This window comes from Furipterus horrens, unplaced genomic scaffold (assembly GCF_987537825.1).
Source record: "Furipterus horrens unplaced genomic scaffold, mFurHor1.1.pri manual_scaffold_3, whole genome shotgun sequence".
Lineage (NCBI taxonomy): Eukaryota > Metazoa > Chordata > Mammalia > Chiroptera > Furipteridae > Furipterus > Furipterus horrens.
In genome coordinates this window covers 83,585,504-83,605,701 of record NW_028327173.1, presented here as the reverse complement: position 1 = coordinate 83,605,701, position 20,198 = coordinate 83,585,504, and the positions used below count along the sequence as shown (strand labels likewise).

General features: G+C 42.7%; 1 protein-coding gene across 5 annotated transcripts in view; it reads left to right on the top strand.

The window, feature by feature from the left end:
* Positions 1–20,198, top strand: part of PHACTR1 (phosphatase and actin regulator 1) — a 551,412-nt gene that overhangs the window by 518,926 nt on the left and 12,288 nt on the right. The window lies entirely within an intron of this gene.

The following is a 20,198-nucleotide window of genomic DNA, read 5'->3' as shown; positions in this document are numbered from 1 at the left end:
TGACTAGACCCTTCCCCTTCTTATCACCCTTCTCTCTCCCCCGCTCCTTGTCACTGTTAGTCTGCTCCTTGTTTACATGCCTCTGGTTCAATTTTGCTCGTTTGTTTGTGTTGTTCATTAGTTTCCTGTAATAGGTGATAGCATATGGTATTTGTCTTTCATTGCCTGGCTTATTTCGCTAAGCATAATTCTCTCTAGTTCCATCCATGTAAGGTTTATTTTTCACTGGAGTAAAGGCTACCATGGTTCCAATGGTCTTTATCCTGTATCTAGCCATCAGAAACTTCTGGAGCACATGCCTGCAACATCTCCATAGCAAGGGAAGGGATAGTGGAAGAGGCACACACATTACTCCTGCTCACAATCCGTGAACCAGAACTAGGCTCATGACCTAACAGCAGGCAAGGCTGTAAGAGGTGGAGAAGCCCTGGAATATTTGATGCACACAAAGTGTCTTAGCCAGAGCTCCACCAGGCCCACATTTGTCATGTGTCTTCTTTATTTGATGGTTGCTCCAGTCACAGCTCCGTATAAAAAGGACCATTGCATCTAAAAAAGACTTGATTAAAAGACTTTTCAGAAATTGTAGCATATACATACCATGGAATATTATTGAGCCTTAAAACAGAAGGAAATCCTGCCATTTTCAACAACATGGATGAGCCTGGAGGACATTATGCTGAGTGAGATAAGCCAGACACAGAAAGACAAATATCACATAATCTCACTTATATAACCTTTAAAAAAAGTCAAACTTATAGTAACAAAGTAGAATAATGGTGATTACCAGAGTCTGGGAAGCGGAGTGCAAAAAGGAGATAGTGATCAAAGGGTGCAGACTTAAAGTTATAAGATGAATGAGTTCTGGAGACCTAATGTACAGCGTGGTGACTGTGGTTGAGAATGTATTATATACTTGAAATTTGCAGAGAGTAGATCTCAGGCATTCTCACCACACACACACACACACACACACACACACACGCACAGTGGTAACTCTGGGGGTTGATGGATATGTTCATTAGTTTGGTCATAATAATCATTTCACAATGTATACATATATCCAAACAGTTTATACTTTAAATATAATTTGCATTTGTCAAAAATAAATATTTCAGTTTAAAAAATAAAAGACTTTTCAGAGTTGGCTAGAGGAAGGAGGCAGGCAGGCAACTCATGGACATTAATCCCAATTAGAGAAATATGAGGCCTAAAATAAACATTGCTTCTCTTTAAAGAAAAAGTTAACTAAAGTGCAACTGGGAGATTCCAAAAGGAATGGTGGACCTTGAGCTGAATGAGTTTGTTTTCCATGAGTTTAAGTTTAACTTCCCAGGGAACAGTTACTAAGGAAGATCGCGGAACTCCAGCTTCAACAAATTGATTCTATTGGAATGTATAGATTAATAATCTACCGTGTGCACAACCCTGTACTAGGTTTCATCTAGAAGGCAGCTAGGTGAACAGTCATTCTTCTGGTAAGTCTGGGATGCTAATGACCAGTTCTTTTGAGGCAGTGGAGGTCCTTTTGGAGCGTAGTCTCTTATTGGTTTGAATTTATTATAGACTATTTCTCTTGCTACTTTTTCCCTTAAAATATTCCCAAATACATGGATAATTTGAACATTGAATATTCTAAACATCTGATTCAGAGTTTATTTTCTCTTAAGCCTACACATGAATATGAACAAGTACAACCTGAGTTCTCAGACCGTTTTTCTTGCAATATATTCTTTTTCTTTCCTACAGTTGTTTGATCCTCTCATAAAATCACACAGTCGTAAGGAAATGTCATTCCCCTTATACTTTTATCCATGAAAGTATTTCTCAAACCCATCTGTGAACTTACCAGGAAGCAATGAATAAACTGAGTTAAACCATCCTATGAAAGATCCAAATATTTTTCAAACTGGTTGAAAGGAAATGTTGTTGCATAGAACACTACCTCAGAATCTGGTCTAATGCTTTTAAATTGGTTTGTTCAGAGATTTCTCCCTGTTTCTATGGACTTTGTGCCTATATCTCAAGGAGACTGAGTCTTTTCTCCCACTTCATAATTACATCTTCTGGAACTCTTTGGGTAATATAATTAAAGCACTTTAGAGTCAGTGGACACTCACCATCATTGCCTCTAGCACATTTAATTTTTTAGATAAGGACACTGAGGCCAAAAGGGGTTAAGGTGCCAGCCAAGATCATGTAGCTCTCTGGCTACACCAGGGTTTGAAAACGGGTCCCCTTCATCAAGCCCGTGCTAAAAATTATTCCTCAAGAAAGGGAGAAACGTATTCACTTCTAATGGAAGGACAGGCCAGTTGTTAATTAGGAAGCACAGCAAGTCATACATCTTAAGCTGATTTTCTCAATTCATGTCTGAAAGGAAAACAAATGACAGAGCAGAAATTTTGAATTAAGTCTTTAAGAAACATTTTTTTTGTAATCAAAAAGCCCGTAAAAAAGGAAGCCTTGAATTCTCCATCAGTTGGTTCTTTCACAGGAACTGTTCCCCTCTCCAGCCCACTTAGAAAAGAGAACATTTCAATTAAATGCCCAAGCAAGAGGTGCTTCCACATCTTAACAGTTACTAGTTCACCACAACTGAGAAAGTTTCATGAACAATTTTTAAAACTGAGCAGATACTGTGGAAGATTCTTTAGCTGGAGCCTTAGTTTGCAGTTGCCCTATTCTAGTGATTCTGTTACTCAGATTTAGATAAATGAAGCTCTAAACATTTATAATCAAGAAGATTTCTTTATTCATATTTCAGTGGTAATTTCCATGGTATGCAGGGCTCTTTCTCCCTCGCCCCCCAAAGCTGGCTTCAGGTTTGAATGTGATCTTTTGCAGCTCCTACATGGAGCTTGCAAACTGTCCTGAATATTTAAATAGCACAGCAGATTATAACTGAGAAATTTTCAGTGCAGTTGTTTTTCATCTTTGTTTACTGGCAAACTACCTCAAATCACATGCAAAATGCTAATAAGAGTAATTCATTTTATTTATCTCCATTATGTTTTTTCCCTCTTCTTGGTTAGAATGCAAAGATTTTTATAATGGCACAAAAATTGCATATATGCTAACTAAGTGGTCATTTTTAGACAGAATATAAACAGGAAAAATCATGCAAGGACACAAACCCTGGAAAATTGCTTTTCCCTCTGATTCTCAAGGCAATTCCTTTGAAATATAAGTGAATACGCTTCTATTTTAGGAAGCGTGATCATGAAAATTTTATGTTCTCTGCCCATTGAGTCATTAAAACAATAGTTCTTCAAAGTGGGCAGCCTTGTTAGTTCCTTTGGGGAAAAAAATAGGTAGACAGATAAATAGTGGGTGCTAACAGGTAATCAATGTGTTGAACAGTTTTACCTACTAAAAATCGAACCCGCCCTTTGACTTGTATGGTTTTTCCTTGTTTTGCTCATCTTTATATTGTAACTTACCAAGTCTTCCCTTAAAAGACGCTAATACAGGTAATTACATCTCCCTGCGTATGAGAGTGATACTATGCAGGAGCTGCCCTCCCCAGGTTTGACTGAACCAATGAATCTGCCACCTGCACATTCCACCCAAGAAACCTGGTGCCTGTCCCATACAAGGAAAGCCCATAGCATGCCCTTGGTAAGTGACCAGGCTCTGCCTTTGTATCTGTGAAAGCTGAATGGGTGGCACATCCTTAGAGCACCTCCCTGCACAGCCTGGACTCTCCATCTTTATTCTCTGTCACGTTGCCCTCTCTCTTCACAGTCCTTTAACCAACAGAGCCATTTGGGACCATAGCCCATGAAATCTGACTCTCACCTCATGGTCAACAAATAGTGCAACCAGGATATGCTTGGGTGTTTCTCATGAGGGAATTGTAAATTCATATAACCTGGTTCAGGCAAAAGTAAAATAAGCCCTTTTTTTATTTTTTAATAATTTATTTGTTTGTTTGTTTATTTATTTTGAGAGAGAGGGGAAAGGAGAAAGAGAGGGAAAGAAACATCACCGTGTGGTTGCCTCTCACTCACGCCCCCAACTGGGTACCTGACGTGCAACCCAGGCATGTACCCTGACTGGGAATCGAACCAGCGACACTTGGCTCGCAGGCCGACACTCAATCCACTGAGCCACAGCTGCCAGGGCCAAGCCCTTTTTTTAAAAGACTCTATATATAATGTCAGGTTTAGACTACCTAAGAAATTACTTTGAATTTGTCATAAATTTACATCACATGTTAACGTTATATATTGGTTTGCTAATTTAATAATAGAATGCTGAGGTATATAAAAATATATGGAACATTTTCTTAAACATCAAACATTTCTATAAAAGTTTTCAAACTGCCTATTTAACAAGCTAGCTTGATTTAAGGGAGAAATTCTGATCTCCTTTATGTATGTCACAGTCATCCTCATGTTGAGTTGATGACAGAGCCCTAAGGCCATCAACCCTGTTAGAGGAAATAAATCATTGTAAGCCAATTAATAGATGAGGCAATAAATCCTATTAAGAGAAGCATGCTTCTAGCTGCTGTAAGTGAAAGAACTCAAAGCTGCAGCCAAACCCTAAAGTTCTGACTGTGGAGCCACCAAAAATCTTCTCTTCCTGTGGCCAACACATAAGCAAGGGACAGAAGTTCAAAGCCCGAGTAAAGGACGAGAACTCAGCATAGGGAGAGTTGATATATATATATTTTTTAATTCAACAGTTATCAAAATAGTGTGCCAACTTAGAAAATCTGTGCATGGGAGATGTGACATCTTCCAGAGGTTTTATTCATCACGATGATGAGGAAGAGGAAGAGGATAAAGATGTTAGGCCTTCCTTCCCTTATTACCACTCGCAATCCATAAATTAGACTATACAATGATTAAAGACATATTCATGTTGTCAGTCACCAGCATTATTCTTTGTGGCCTTTGGGTAGTGCTCATATTTTTTATCTAATATGCTGAAGGACCCTGCACATTACATATTGCTTATGGGGCTAAGGCCTCCACAGCATGTGACTAAAGAATCACCCCTTCCATTGTGCATTGGGGAACCAAAATAATTCACATAGAGTAAGCTGTGACAGTTTTTGTGGTTCTACTCCAATGGTCGTTGCTTCAAGAACAGTTTTCAGGCATTGGCCACACTCTATGGCAACACTCACAAGCCAGCGAACTACAGCCTGACGGCCAGATTGGCCTGCTGCCCATCTTTGTAAATAAAGTTTTATTGGAACATGACATGCTTATTTATTTATATGGTGTTTGTGACTACTTTATAGTGGCAGAGTGGAGTAGTTGTGACTGAGACCATATGGTCTCCCAAACCTGTTTACTCTGTGACCCTTTGAAGAAGAAAGATGACATATTGAAGGATCTAGACTGAGGACATTTAGAGAAGGTAGCCTTGCTCTCACGGTATTGACAGTAGATTTACTTAACAAGTGCATAAACTTAAAATACCTCCATTGAATGAATAAATAAATTTTTTTCTTAACATAAATACGTTTTTCTTTGTGCTAATTTCTCTAATCATCCAAATAATTTCACTTAATTTTACTTATTAGTCCAAATCAGAAGCACCATACTGCTTTACGAATTATACTAGGGATATAGTCCACTCTCTTAAATTTGATTTATTCCCTGAGGACTTAGAAGGGTAGTTCGGGGGCAAGCAGGGAGCAGAGAGCAGTGCAGCTCAGCTGCAGCCACTGCAGACGGCCTGGTCCACAGGCCCAGGAGAGACTGTTCTAGCAGAAGACGTGTGTTTTCCCTCAGGAAAGGAAGGCCAAATGCCATGTTGGGTGGGCCTAGCTTGACAATAAATGTCAGCAGAAATGATGAATGTCTTCTTGTTTTGGCTGCTGAAGCTACATCACAAGCCCCACAGGAAAAGGTACGGGCTAGTGAGAGAGACAGCAACGAGTGAGAGTCTGACTCCTTGGACACAGACAGGCTTAACCTTGAAACCCTAACCTCAAGACAGGTGATATAGGTGACACCGAAGCTGAATGAGCGTCACACAGATGTGAAGAGAGATGGTCTCATCACCACAGTGACAGTTGTAGCAAATTTCCAAACCACAGATGTGTATAAAACTGGGGTGGTAAGAGACTGACAAAACCTCTTCACAGCACTTGCTGCATGAAGAAAAGACATTTTATACACACTCTCACAGTGTCAGGGACACTTGTCTTCTGACTAGAGGAAGGAGAGAGGACTGAGGGGCTCTGTGCTTTGCTGTGGTTGACCACCTCCAGCCCCTTCCAACTCCTCTGTGAGGGCGGCCTGACTCAGCAGGGCACCTCGTGGGACTCTGAGTGGCCAAGGGCCCCTGTCTGCCACGTGCAGGATTCTGCTTTCAGACACACTCAGCTTCACAGGGACCTCTTGTTAAAGATGTGTCAGTCGGATGCTGGCCACCGGCAGGCGCTCCTGGAAGGAGTAGATGGCTCCTGATCTTGAGGGGTCTGTTGTGCACTCAGCCATTTCCCTCTGGATGGAGGCGGGTGTTGATGTTACACCCCAGGAGTTGGTTTCGAGGGTGCTTCCTGTGAGAGACAGTACAGTCTCAGCCTGGGGCTGATAAGGATTCTGCCTGAGTTTTCCCTGTGCTCCTCCTGTGGGTGTTTCAGCACTGGCCATGTGGCTGTGGTCTCTGATTTCCCTCAGGCCGTACATGTCACGCTGCACCTGCAGGACAGTGAAGGTGTGTGTGCACACGTGTGTGTATGAGGTATGAGTGTGCTATATATCTTTCATGAGGAAATTTATTTTTTTTAATGTAAAGGAAGGAAAGACAATTTGGACTAATATTCACCAGGCTGGGAGCTAACAGCCTGAAGATAAATTTGTGCTGTAAATTTACGGTCCTTTTTGGGAACATATTTGAGAGGAGACAGTGTTTTCTCACAAGGGATCTCCTAGTGCATTGTATAAGGTCGAGAAATTAGTGAGAAGTCATTTATTATTTGTTTCCTATAGAATCACTGTGAAGTCTGTTTGAAGCTCCCATGTCACTCTGCATTTCCATTCTTGTTCCTCTTTCCCACATAAACAGATCCTTTCCTGGACAAATAAACCCATTTCATTTTTAGAACTCCATGTTTCCTAATCTTTTTTAGAATTAACAAAAAGATTTTCAAATCCAGACTGGTGAGACATTCCTAAAATCCATCATGATGCTGAGGGGAGAAATGTATGAGTGGGGGGGAGTCTTTATGTTACATCATCTATAGAGAAAAATGTATTTCTGAAAGATTATTAGGCATGGGAAAGCACTTCGAATTTAATGAGAGTACCTATAGTATACCACTCCTTTGGACTCTAGGACTATTGGTTTAAAAATGAAACTTTACATTTAAAATTGTAGAGTGATGGATCTGTAGACAGTAGAGGACATGAGACTTTTAATAAAGGAGAACTACAGAAAACTTTGCAAAAGAATTTCACTAAAACCTCTCCACTCGTACATCTGAGACTCTTTGGGATTTTTGTGTTTCCAGGTTTCTAAACAGCATGGGCTCTCATTTGAACATGAGTTGTTATTTTTTCCAGAGGTAGGCGCTCAGAAGAGGCCCTGGGGAGCAGCTGAGATGCAGACAGTTGTGGGCACATTTGCTGAACATGTCTTGTGTCCACCAAAGGGCTGTTTTCTTGTGGGAGGTCAACTCCATTGACGTGGACACGTGGGCAGGTGTCCTTTAGCAGTAAGATGACCAGGTGTCATCGTGTGGCTTTTCCAGCAATGAAAGCAGGAGACCTCACTGAAAGGGCCAATGCTTACAAGGAAAAAATGGCTGATGCCATCTGATCACAGCAGGACTTGTTTTGGTGACATGTTAAAAATCAAGTGGTGACTCCCAGAAATAACTGGGATAATTTGCCAAGACTGGAGATTATGTTTGTATTACATAGAGAATATTGTAAGTCATCCAAATATTTTCCCTGACGTATTCTTGGTTGGCACCTTGTACCTAGTTTGATCCTCTACCTTTAAAGAGAAAAAGGTTCAAAGATAATCTAATTAGAATGTCACCTGTCATTCTGTTGATCACTGGAGTTTATATGCTTAAGTGACTGTTAAAGCAAAGGTCTCCTCCTCTGGTTTTTCTCAGTGTCTCAAATCTGAATAGCTTTATCAAAAAGGAAGACTTTTCCTTCTTTGATCTTCTCATCCACCAAGGTTTCAACAGGAAACCAGAGGGTTCACTCATTATGATAACTGGGGAGGGTTTATTTACAATAGGACTAATTACAAAGGTGTGGGCAGGCTTCTGAATCGTCAGCACAGAGCTCGAGACAGCCTCTGTCACACAACCAGAGTTGACAAATGATATGAATCTCTTTTTCAGTGTGAGTCATGAAAATTACTATTAGTTACATCTTCCATTAGAACCAAGAAAGAAATAGACTGCTTATTTCTTTTTACATGAAGAAGTTAAAGATATGTGAGAGATTCTGAGATGCAGCGGTTAAGAAAAAAGCTAAGTTCTGAACCAAGAGTATCTACCTCTTTGTTCCCCAAGGCCAGTAGGCTAACACATCTAACTCCACCAAGTTTTATTACAGATATCATTTTCATCTTTTTAATTTCTACCTACCTGACATCTGGAAAATGTATCTTGAATCATATTAAATTGAAATGAAATAAATACTAAACAAATGTTATACCCATTTGTCTAAATTATGTATCCTAACTCCTTTCCAATCTTTTTATTTCCATAAGATAGAAAAGAAAGCTCAGTTCTTCCTTTTATGTGGAAGGCCAACATCTTGCCCACTTCATTTCTCTCCTAATTGTCCAATGATCTCCCTAAGTTCAGTAAAGTTACTGATGACTGAACCCCTTTCAGGATATATAAGATATCTCCAAATCTTTATATGTTCAATAAACTTACGTATCTGCCGCTACCACAGCCCCACCCAGCTGTGGAAACGGCCTCCTCCTCCTTTCTATAATACCGTCTAGAGCCCTTGTTCTCACACTTCAGCATGCATGCGAATCTCCTGGAAATGCCTGTGTGGTCATCTCCTGTGTTGAAACAACATGAACTGCTGCACTCCCAGAGCTGCTGATTCCATAGGTCTAGAATCCAAGAATGTGCGCGGTTAACGAGTTCCCAGATGATGTGATGCTGCTGGCCCAGGAACCACACAGAAGCACTGATTTAAAGGAGTGCTTCACAATCCTGAATGCATGTTCAAATTACCTGGGAAGCTGTGGAAAATATGTATCAGTGACCAAGCTCTGCCCTGGTAGAGTCTGATTTAAATGGTCAAGAGCGTGGCCCAGCCAGCGGTATTTTTAAAGGAAATACAGGTTATTCTAATGTGCTAAAGGATTGAAAACAATCTCTCAGAAGCCATAGAAATGGCAAAGATCAGGAATATGGACAAAATGCTATAGGAGGACCACCAGGGATAATGTGAAGTTACAACTGGAGGATGGTTTTGTGCCAGGGTGGTATTTATGCACTCGTTCTGCCTCAGTCTGTCTTTTGCCTTGACCTCTTGGCAGATGGTATTAACCCTTTGAGTGCCATGCATACTTTGAAACTTGGATCAACATGAGAAAAAATTATATCAATGTATAACCTGAGGTACAAAAAAAGAGAACAAAATATAAAATATGGAGTATTCCATTGTTATTTACATTTATAGCCATCGAAAAAAGAGTCACTGGGAGTGACGCTGGCACTTTTGGGAAAATTTGCCAGCATCACTCACAGTGATGTTGGCACTCAAAGACTAGTGTAAGGTTATTAAAAAAACACATTGTGCTCCAAGGGAGAATGTTAACTTTTAAAATAAAGACTCAGTAGAACTATCCATTGGAAGATTTATTTTAAAAAATAAATCAGAGGCTAAATTTTAGTTTTCATGTTTTGGGGAGAGGCTAATGGCAAAAGATAAAACACTATATATTTGATGACAGAACTTTTTTGTATCATCCATACACAGTCATTCTTGCTAATACTGTTAGTTCTCATACTTAGCCCTGAAAGGTTCAGACCAATGTCTAGTATGTAATAGATGGACGATGGATGGACTAACGTAGATTAAAATAAAAGTGATCAAATTGCCTTGGTTGCTTTAAATTGGTAAAAAAGTGGACATTTTCTTAACTCCCACATTCCTTATCTTTTGCTATCACATTGTTTTAGCATTTATTTTGATTGGTTCTTCATGTAAAGATGGCCTTATTAAAATGAGCATATTCTTTGGTTAACTTCATTAACTATCTTAATTTCTATTGTAACAACTCAGATACTCTTTCAAAGTATGGTCTTCCTGATTGCTAATATTGGATTTATGTAGAATAATCCCAAAACATTGAAAGTATTCATTAAGTAGGCTCTCAGTTTTTGTACTGTTGTTGTTGTTTAATTTTGATGCCTAGCAACACCCAGTTCCATTGTTATTCCCCAGCTGATTTCAACTCAACATGGCCAGCAATACTTCAAAGTTTCCCTTGTTTATTACCTCACAATACCTCATCTCATACCTTATTGTGCCTTATTATAATTATCTTATAATGCCATGAGGTCTCACACTGGGCCCACAGCTTCCAGTAAATAAATCCAAAAACATTTCTCTCTTAAGCATAACCTATTTATCTATATGAGGTAAGAGACTTTTTCCAAGTTACTAGAAATAATATTTCATGCTTTATAGTTATTTTTAAAGGGGACTTTCACATCTCGTTCTCATGTAGTCCTCTCAACACTCCTATGCAGCAAGCAGGCTAGATTGTTGTTATGGCCGTTTGTCATGTGGTGGCACTGGGGTGCAGACATGTAAAGCCATGTAATGTACCAAAGTGACCTTTTGGTTAATGGTGCAAGAGGCCAGGAGGCAGGGCTCAGGACCCAATTCATTTCCCCTCTGTGTTCTTTCCTGTGCTCTAGCCAGGCTGTTTGTTAGTAGCTTGAGGAGGATGGTAATGAGGAAGGAATATGAAAATTATTGACTGAAGTACCTGGAAAGAGCTGCGTGCACAGGTGAACAGTTGTAAGAGTTGTGCTGCCCAGTTGACAGAGAGAAAAAGTAGAAGGGCATAGTGACCGGGATACAAAAGCAAAGTGGCTCTTCAGCCCACCCAGAGGAGCCTCTCCAGTACCGGGGTCACCTTCCTGCAAGCCCAGAGTCCTGGGCATGCCCAGGGGCACAACTCCTGGATTCGAGGATTATTAAGTTATTTAATTACAAAAATCTATCAAGTCCTTCTTGTGTGCCCGGTGCTATACTAAGTCTAGAAACTCAGAGGTAAATAAGACATCATTTGTGCCCTTGAGGCCTTCGCAGTCTGCTGGAGATCTTCACGTCAATGGGTATTGTCAGTATAGTGGACCAGGGCGTGGTCAGGGCAGGGGAACACAGCAGAGGCGCTGCTGGGGAGGCACCGCAGCTTCCCCAAAACATGGCTGTGTGAGCAGGTATCTCAAGATGTATCAGGGAGTGAAAGTGAACAGAGTATGGGGGCCATGTTACATGGCGCTGCAGGGTGAGGTAAGGAGGGAGCTTAAACATGACTCTTGGTGCAACAGCAAGCCGCTGAAGGCTGTTGGCAGGGGAATTAAACAATCTAGCTGTGGCCTTCCCTTCCCACATCCTCCTCCTTTGCCCATTCTTGGCTCCAAAATTTTAGAAAGTCTGAGAGACACTGGCCATCAGAAGATTCCCCCTGCTCCACTACCCAGAGAAGAAAGGTGTGCAGCTTAGAGAGGAACACCAGCTCATCCGAGCTCCGGCCCTGTGACGGGGTGGACTCGCGCTGGTCACGGGCATGCACAGGACTGTCTCTGGAGTCACCCTGCAGGAGAGGGCACCTCTGGGGCTTTTAACCTACATGATACCTGCTGGGGAGCAGGAAATAAAGAGCTGGGAAAAGAAGATGTGAGGCCTCTGTAAACCTTGGTCAGTAAAATGTTCAAGAAGTAGCTATTAGTCAAAGGTATCTTACGATAAAGATCAAGTAAAATGGGGTCTCTACAGAGACTACTGGATGTGGCAGTTAAATGATTAATGACCTTGACAAGAACTGACAGTACAGCGAGATTTCTGCACCTCAGCATTGTTGACACTTTGAACCAGATAATTCTTTGCTGCAGGGGCTGTTCTGTACATCATAGGATACTTAGCAGCATCACTGGCCTCTAACCTGCTAGATGCAAGTAGCGTCCTCCACCATCATGACAACCAGAAATGTCTCCAGATGTTCCCAAAAGTACCTGGGGGTGGAAGGTGGCAAAACCATTCCCAGCCGAGAACCAGTGATTTGGACAGAAACAAATTGAGATGGGTCTTTTGAGAGGTCTGGCAGCCAAGAGCAAGGAGGAGAAGCGGGCTCGCTGGAGGAGGAGGTAGGGTTAGGAGGATGGTGTTGTTTTGTTTTGTTTTGTCTCGTTTCAAATGAGAACACGTGTGTCAGAACTAGAAGAGGGGAAGATTAAAGACAAGGGATAGTCATGGGGCAGCATTCATTTAATTATTTCACAAAAGTTAAGTATCTCAGTTACCAACTCTGTACCAGGCACCGCAGTTGCCATGGTGAGCAGATGAGGGGTTTCTGGTTCAAAAACTATGGAAAATTTCAAAATGACAGCAGAGCATTAAACCCCAAGCATGGGGCCCTCCTAAGCAGGGGCCCCTGTGCAAGTGCCCAGGTCATATGAACGAAGTGGCCCTGCTGCTGAGTGGGGCAGACATGGCCCCGTCTCACAGAGCTTCAGCCCCAGGGTCCAGGGAACAGGACGGACAAAAGCAAGAAGTATAACAAGCGCCAGGATAAGAGGGTGCGGGACTCCCGCCACATGCCACAGGGGCACCTGAACCAAACGATTAGCAAGCAGAGGACGTGATATTTAAGGCTTAAGCTGCGATGGGGATAATCATCGGTGAGACAGACAGAGGAATGGGAGGAATGTTTAGATGTAAGGAGGAGCATGTAGATCTGGAAGGAACCAAAAATGGATCCTTCTGTCTAAAGGACAGGTTGGGAGAGATTCTTGGCAAGCATCCAGATAGTGAAGAATCTTACAGGGTTTCAGGTGTTTCGATTCCCACCTGCAGGCACTGGTAAGGCACCCGCTGTTTTCAGGCAGGGAGTATGTGATCAGGCACGTCTTAGACCATTCCATCTGGGCCGAAAAAGGACCAGAGTAGGAGAGGTTGGCGGCAGCCAGGAGCGATGCTGGTCGCCTGCTTTCCCAAGGGGGTAGTGATCGGACAGAATGAGAAATGGCCTGGACTTGGTGATCGATTGGCTGTTGAGGAGGAAGGACAGAGAAGATGATTCCCAGTTTCCTGACAGGGCAGCTCTCTGGGGGTAGGAACCAAAACTACCTGGACAGGAAGGAAAAAAGATGGATTTATTCTCTTCATATCCTTTAAGTCTGATAGCCTGTGGGAGTATCAGGTGGCAATTGAAAAGATGGTCTAGAACTCAGAGACATGGCTGAGGGTACAGAATTTGGGGTCAACGGCATCTGGGTGCTACCTGGTCGTGCTTATTGCTGATATCATCCAAAGAGTGTGTGTGGCATTAGAATCAGTAGGGTCTGGGTTACATGATTATTAAGTGAGCACCTATTATGTTCTCTGTGATCTCATTGGAACTGATGATGCAGTGAAGACAAAGGCCAGACAGAAATGCCCTAGTTTTCATGGACCTCAGATTCTCAGGGGAAATTCTGAAGGAGGTGGAGGGGAGAAAATTCACTGCTGCTCCACATGCGTGTCCAGTGCATTTCCCACTTAGGGCACCTGTTGCAAAACCCGTTCCCACCCCCCAACCCTCGCTGTAGGAGACAAGACCTCCTTTTCTATCATGCTCCATGACTACCTTTGCATTTTCTCTTTCCATCTGTCCGAAAGGCAGTTACCTCCCTCTGGGGCTGAGATGCAAACTTTAAAATCAGAGCTCTCAAAACAATACGCAGTTGTAAATGCTCAGGGAAGCTGTGACACGTTCTGAAGCCTCAGAAGATTCGTTAGCATTGTGCTGCTGGCCTGCAGGAGTCAGGCCAGCAAAACCTGCAAGTGTTTGGTCCCTTCTCTGGGGAGATGCTGTACTGCACAAAGACAGCACTCCCTCTCTTTGCATATATTTAAAGCGTCTTGCCACTATGTTCCCTTGCATTCTCCTTTTTTCCAAGGCCAAAACTGAAGTGCTATTTATTTGGAGGTTTGTTTTATTTTACAAAAAAAAAAGAATGAGTGAGTTTGCTTGTTTATGGTTACTGATGTAGATAACAGTTGTTAAGACTGGTTAAAATATCCAATCTCAAATGTTGAAAGAAAATAGAAGTCTCATGTAGAGTGATTGATGGCATATGGCATGTAAATGGAAACGCAGTGCTTTTTTTGTTCAGTTCACAGTAAATGGAAATCATTTAGCTGTGGTCCGTGGTAAAGAAGAAATCAGTGGAGCTGCTCATAGATACCTTATAAACCAGGGTCACATATATAATAGAAAAGCTATTTAAATAGATCACTTGAAAGTACATTGAATGTTTACTTTTGGATTCACTTCATATAAATGTTTTGGATTCAATATATATAAATGTTTTATTCCCAAAAAGGTTTCCCTTGCCACCTAGCATATAAAAGATCATGTCTATAAATATGTAGTCAGGAAAAAAAGATTTTTTATTTAATGTTAGCCAAAATCAGATACAATTACTTAAATCTATTGGGCAAGGTGGTGGTAAGAGATACAATACGTTCTGAAGGCATCTCTACTTTCATTCTTGGAGTTTTTGGCTGCTTGAAGTTATAAAGTTTTCACTTTGTTAATACAGTAATTGTGCTGTGATTCAGCTTTCTATTAAGCAATACTTCTGCACAAGGTGGATCTTACAGGAACCCAGCACATGGCTACTCTACTTGGTGGAGATGGCAGGCTGCCTGGGTGTTCCCCTAAAATTCTGATGGCTAGAATTCTGAAGCTAGAGCTTTAGCCCTCTGGTTTGTGAATTTGGCTCTGTTCAAAGACACATTCCTCAGGGAAAGGTGATATTTTCAACTAATATGTCATCTTTATTACTGTCCGACTTGAAAGAGTAAGAGCCATCAACTGGGAACTCCTTTATTAATTCCAGCACCCAAACATACAGACCCACATACAGTGCCCTCTGTCCTTCTTCCCCCATCACAGCAAAGAGCTCTGTGTCTTCCAGATGAAAGGTAAGACCTTCTCTGTCGCCTGGATCCCAGCCCCTCCTGCCTTCTCAGGACTCCTGCACTATCAGCTGAGACTTCTCCCTCCTTATATATTTAATTTCTCACCATCACCACCACCACTTAATCTGGATTTTTTCATTAAATGTGTTCAGTCTTCGCCCATGAAAAAATATAAACCTTGCTACAGCCTCCTTCAACTCCAATTGGAAGAGTCTCCGTCCTTGCCATGTCCTTTTTCTCACCTCTGTTTTTAACCAAGTGCAGTCTGGTTTCTGTCTCCACCATCCCCCAAAAGAGCTCTAGCTGAGATTGCCAATGGCCTACCTGGTGCTAAACCCAGTGGGCGTTCTTTCAGGCCTCATCGGACCTTCGAGCAGCACGCAGCCCACTATTGACCACACCTAGCTTCTTACTTTGCTTCCATGGTGTGACAAGCCAGTTTCTAGCCTGCCTCCATGTACTGCCTCTCCTCTTAACTCCTGGGCAGGTTTGTCTTCCTTAGTCTTAGCATTAAGTATCGGAGTTCTGTAAGGCTCCATCCTAAGCCCCCTCCTTGTCTCATTCTATGTTCTCTCCATACTTTGAGCTTCAAATATTATCTCTATTGCAGACTTGTCACAAATTTCTGTCACTGGCCTAGATTTCCGCCCTGTGGGCTCAGTAGATCCAGCTGCCTACTTGACATCTCCACTTTGATATCACAAAAGCATTCTGATTCAGCAGATCCATACTCAAGCTCACAGTTTTCTTCTTCCCTTCCTCTATTCTCCCTAAAATGCCCACGTTCCCTTCCAGTGTCCCCCATCTCAAGGAAGGGCATTACTATTTATCCTGTTGTATAAGTTATGAAACCTCCCTCCATCTGTCTACCTCCTTCTTCCCACTCTGTCCATATGTGCTATGCTCCATAGTCTGTCAACTTGGCTTCCCAAGACCTTGCGCGCCTACCACCATAACCCAGCCCGTGTCCATCATCCTCTGCCAGGTGTGCAAGTGGCCCTCTGAAGCCTCTACTCAAACTGCCTCTTGCTTCCCCCAGCCCAGTCTCCACACAACAGTCAATGCGCTCTCTTATAAATCTGAAACGTTCATCTGTTCCTCTCCTCTCCCACCCTAAAATTTAAACTCCTCAGTGGCATCGCATTCTTCCTTAAAGAAAGATCGAAATCCTGAACACAGCCTACACCGGCCCCGCAGGCTGGCCCCCGCCCTGTTTCCCACCATCCTTTTTCCCCTTGCTCTCTCCATTCCGGGAACCTGGCTTCCTCCACCCTTCAGATCGGGCACAGTGTCATTTCCTCTGGGAAGCTTTTTCTGATGACCTAATTTGGTCAGACCCCAGTATTACTGCCCCAGGTGACTCACCACAGAAGCTCTTATTACACTTACATCTTATACTTAGTTCTATCACTGTGTGATTGTTGACTGTCTCCCCACCCCCTTCCGGTCTTTAAGTTCCAGAAGGGCAGGACCTTGGTCTGTTTTTGCTCATCACTGTGCCCCAGTGTCTAACACAGAATCTGGCCCAGAGCTGGCACTCAAATAATTTGTGAAATGAAAGAATGAATTTACATTTGATTATGGCTGAGTACATAGCATTTGTTTTTAAGACTGGGCGCCTAGGCGGCAATGACATAGAACAAGACTGATGACATGATTCCAGGGATATGAGAAAGGAAGGGTCAAGACAGAGCTCCAACATTACCTTCTTCACAGGTTTGCCATGCATCCAGCTTTACTTCACATATGTACTGGCCTGGTCAACCCTCCAGAGGGCCAAGCTGAGATGCTGCAAGAACCTGTAGTGCCTTCTAAACTGCCATGAAAGTCTAAGTCCAGCCCCTGAAGATTATGGATCCAATTTTAACATGAAAATTTGAATCACTGTTGTACACCTCTAAGCTGAGAGCTGCTTAAGAACTGTTGGTGCTTGGTCCTGAGTGCGGCTCTTGGTAGATACTGGGTACATTGGTGGATAGAAGAAGGCAAACAAAAGTTAGGATTCTTATGACTTGATGATCTCATCCAAGGCTTTCACACTGAAAGCCCAGGAAAGGAAGGAAACAGGACAGATGTCACTACACTCACACATATCATCTGAGTGAGTGCTGCGGGCTGGGCTATCAAGAGAGCACACACCAGATCTAAAGACAATCAGGTGGGAAAGTTCCAACATCTGAGCAGGCTAAGGAGAACTTGAAGAGTCAAATCCAGCCCAGCAGGCATCAGCTGGCAGCTTCTGACTAGTAAGGTGTTATGGTTGTGATAGTCAGAATATCGGTCCCCCGAAAGATGCCCATGCCATAATTAGCAAACTGATGAACATATAATCTTTGATGGCAAAAGGGACTTCTCAACTGGGATTTAGTTAAGGATCTTGAGATTATTCTGTATTACCTGGGTGGGCCCAATGTAATCACAAGGGTCCTTCTAAGAGTAGGCAGGAGGGTCCAAAGTCAGAGAGAGATTGAAGTTCCTACACCGCTGGTTTGGAAAAGGCACGGGGGATGCCTTTTCAGCCTCTCAAAGCTGAAAAAAGCAAGGAAACAGATTCTCCCCTTCTTCCAGAAGGAACACACTTCCATTAACTCATGATTTCAGCCCTATGAATGCATTGGACTTCCGATCACAAGGACTGTAAGATAATAAATGTGTGTTGTTTTAAGTCTCAAATGTGTGCTAATTTGTTACAGCAGCAGTAGGAAGCTAATACACTGGCTAAGAATATTCAGACTACAGAGATGGAATGCCTGGATTTAAGTCCTGGCTCTGTTATGTGCTAGCTGTGTGACCTGGGACAAGGTATGCAACTTTCTGCGCCTCAGTTTCCTCATTTGTACAATGGAAATGATAGTACATACTACTTCAAATGGCCAGTATGAAGATTAAACGAATTAGCACACATACAGTTCTTAGAATCATGCCTGCACATTTTAGGCATTAAATCAGCATTAGCTTATTAAATTACTATTTATTACTTACAGAAAAAAAGAGCATCGGCCCAGCAAGATCCAATACTTTTTCCAAGGAGAATAGGCTTAGAGCAGAGCCATAACTGGAACTTAGACCCCCTAACTCCTGTTTCCTTTAGCGCTTTGTCATCGCAGTGCCATACTATCATTTTCCTACCTAATCTCATTTTCAGAGTCAAAACAGCCCTCCTGGGGATCTTCGCTACATTTTATAGCTATGATTAACCGTGAGGTCCTCAGACCTTTTCAAGAGAAATGAAACATAAATAAAGGCGGTCCTCATTCACGTGCGTTTTGCTAAAAGCCTGCATAGTTAATAACAGAATTTTCTCTGGTTATAGTTGAGTCACTCATTGTTTTGTCCGCTCCAAACATAACCCATAAGAAAAACAAAAAGCCAGACAGAACCAGGCAAACGCGTCTGAGATTGGAACAGATGGACTGCTCAGCACAAACCCATGGGTGAATTCTGCAGACATTCTGGGCATGAGACTCCAAAACATTGGCCCAACTTCCAACATGCACACTCCACCTTGAATCTGGAAGGCTTGTTCAAAACATATTGTCCCCCAAACCCTAGCTTAATTTAACACCTGGGTTTTATGAGGTAGCTGTGCATCCCTTTAAAAGAAACACGCATTCTTGGGGAAAAATAAGTTGAAAGGTGAGGTAGAGCCTCTGAGAAGCTCATTCTAAGTGGAGGGGCTGCGTTCCAGACCTGTGACACCGGTTCCCTCCATTCCCTCCTATGGTACGAGAATGGTAGTTTGGAAAGGGCTTCAGGACTGTCGAGTCCAAATTTAGAACCTCCAATAGTGTGAATTTCCAAACGCACAGCTATAAACTTGAAATACTTTGGAATACAATTTCTTACAGTTTCCAGGGTTCTGACCAAAACTTCTCTGGTACTTGAAACCCATGTCTAGCTGTCAATAGAGTATGTGGTGAAACAGGGGTCGTCATAGAGTCTATTGTTTTCTGGCCCAGTGCAGTAAAAGGAACTGTAAGTGACAATAAGATTGAATTTAAAATATATATACACTTACATCTAGGTCTTTCTTCAGATTCCATGATGTAAAGATCTTGCCAACTATAGACACTACTTGCCAACACTAGGGAGGGACTAGAATCTCTACTACGAGTAGAGTGCTTCTTTCTACCCCGTAGGGTCCCAATGGAAGACTTCAAGAAGCCTCAAACTCCTTCCACAATTATCTTGACACACCTCATCCCAATGGGTGATGCAGACTGCTGAATAATTGCAAGGTTGTTAAAGAATTTCTGAGAGCTTCAAAAATACAAATGCCTTTTTGAACGCTGGGGCCCACTGTGTTTGTGCTGACTGTTCCTGGACCCTCACACGGGCATACAAGCTTATAGTTCTCCCCTTCGGTGCCCTTCCCATTCTCCGGTGACTTCTGTCACTATGTGGTGCCCGCCCCATGTCTGTCCCCACCCCACTGCTGTTGCATCATAGCAAGTTCATGTCCTCGCTGTGTTTCACTTGCTATGGCTAAATTCCGTGCCCGTGCCGACAACACAAGTGTCACTTCTGTTCCTGTTCATTTATCATTCCCTCTCTAATAAGGCTGGTGATGGGTAGGGAGGAGAAGAAGAGCAGCTATTGTTCTTTGCAGACAGACAAGCTTCTTGCTTCTCCCTGGGGCCGTGGGCCTCTTTCTATTCTAACTGGGTCTGCACAGACAGGGCAAGAAACAAGCTCTAGCCTCAGGGTTGGGAGAGAAAGGCGGAGGCCAAAGTCCCCAAGTTAGGAGGGCACAAGGAAAGAAAGGGACTTCTGTGAAGAGACGTGCACTTGCCTGGAGGCACTGGAGGAGAGGGCTGGGGAGGGGCCTGCAGGGAGGAAAGAGGAGGGTCAGCTCTGTGGGACGTGACGTGTGGCGCCTTGCCTTCCCTGGGGTTGAAATTGAGGAACTGAGGAGGCATCGGTGGTGAAAGTCAGTCTTTCAGAGCCCAGGATGGAACGAGAACTCCAGCCTCTGGCTCCCTCTTACGAATCTGCAAGGGCCAGAGGGATTAATGACCCGAGGAGGATATGATATGG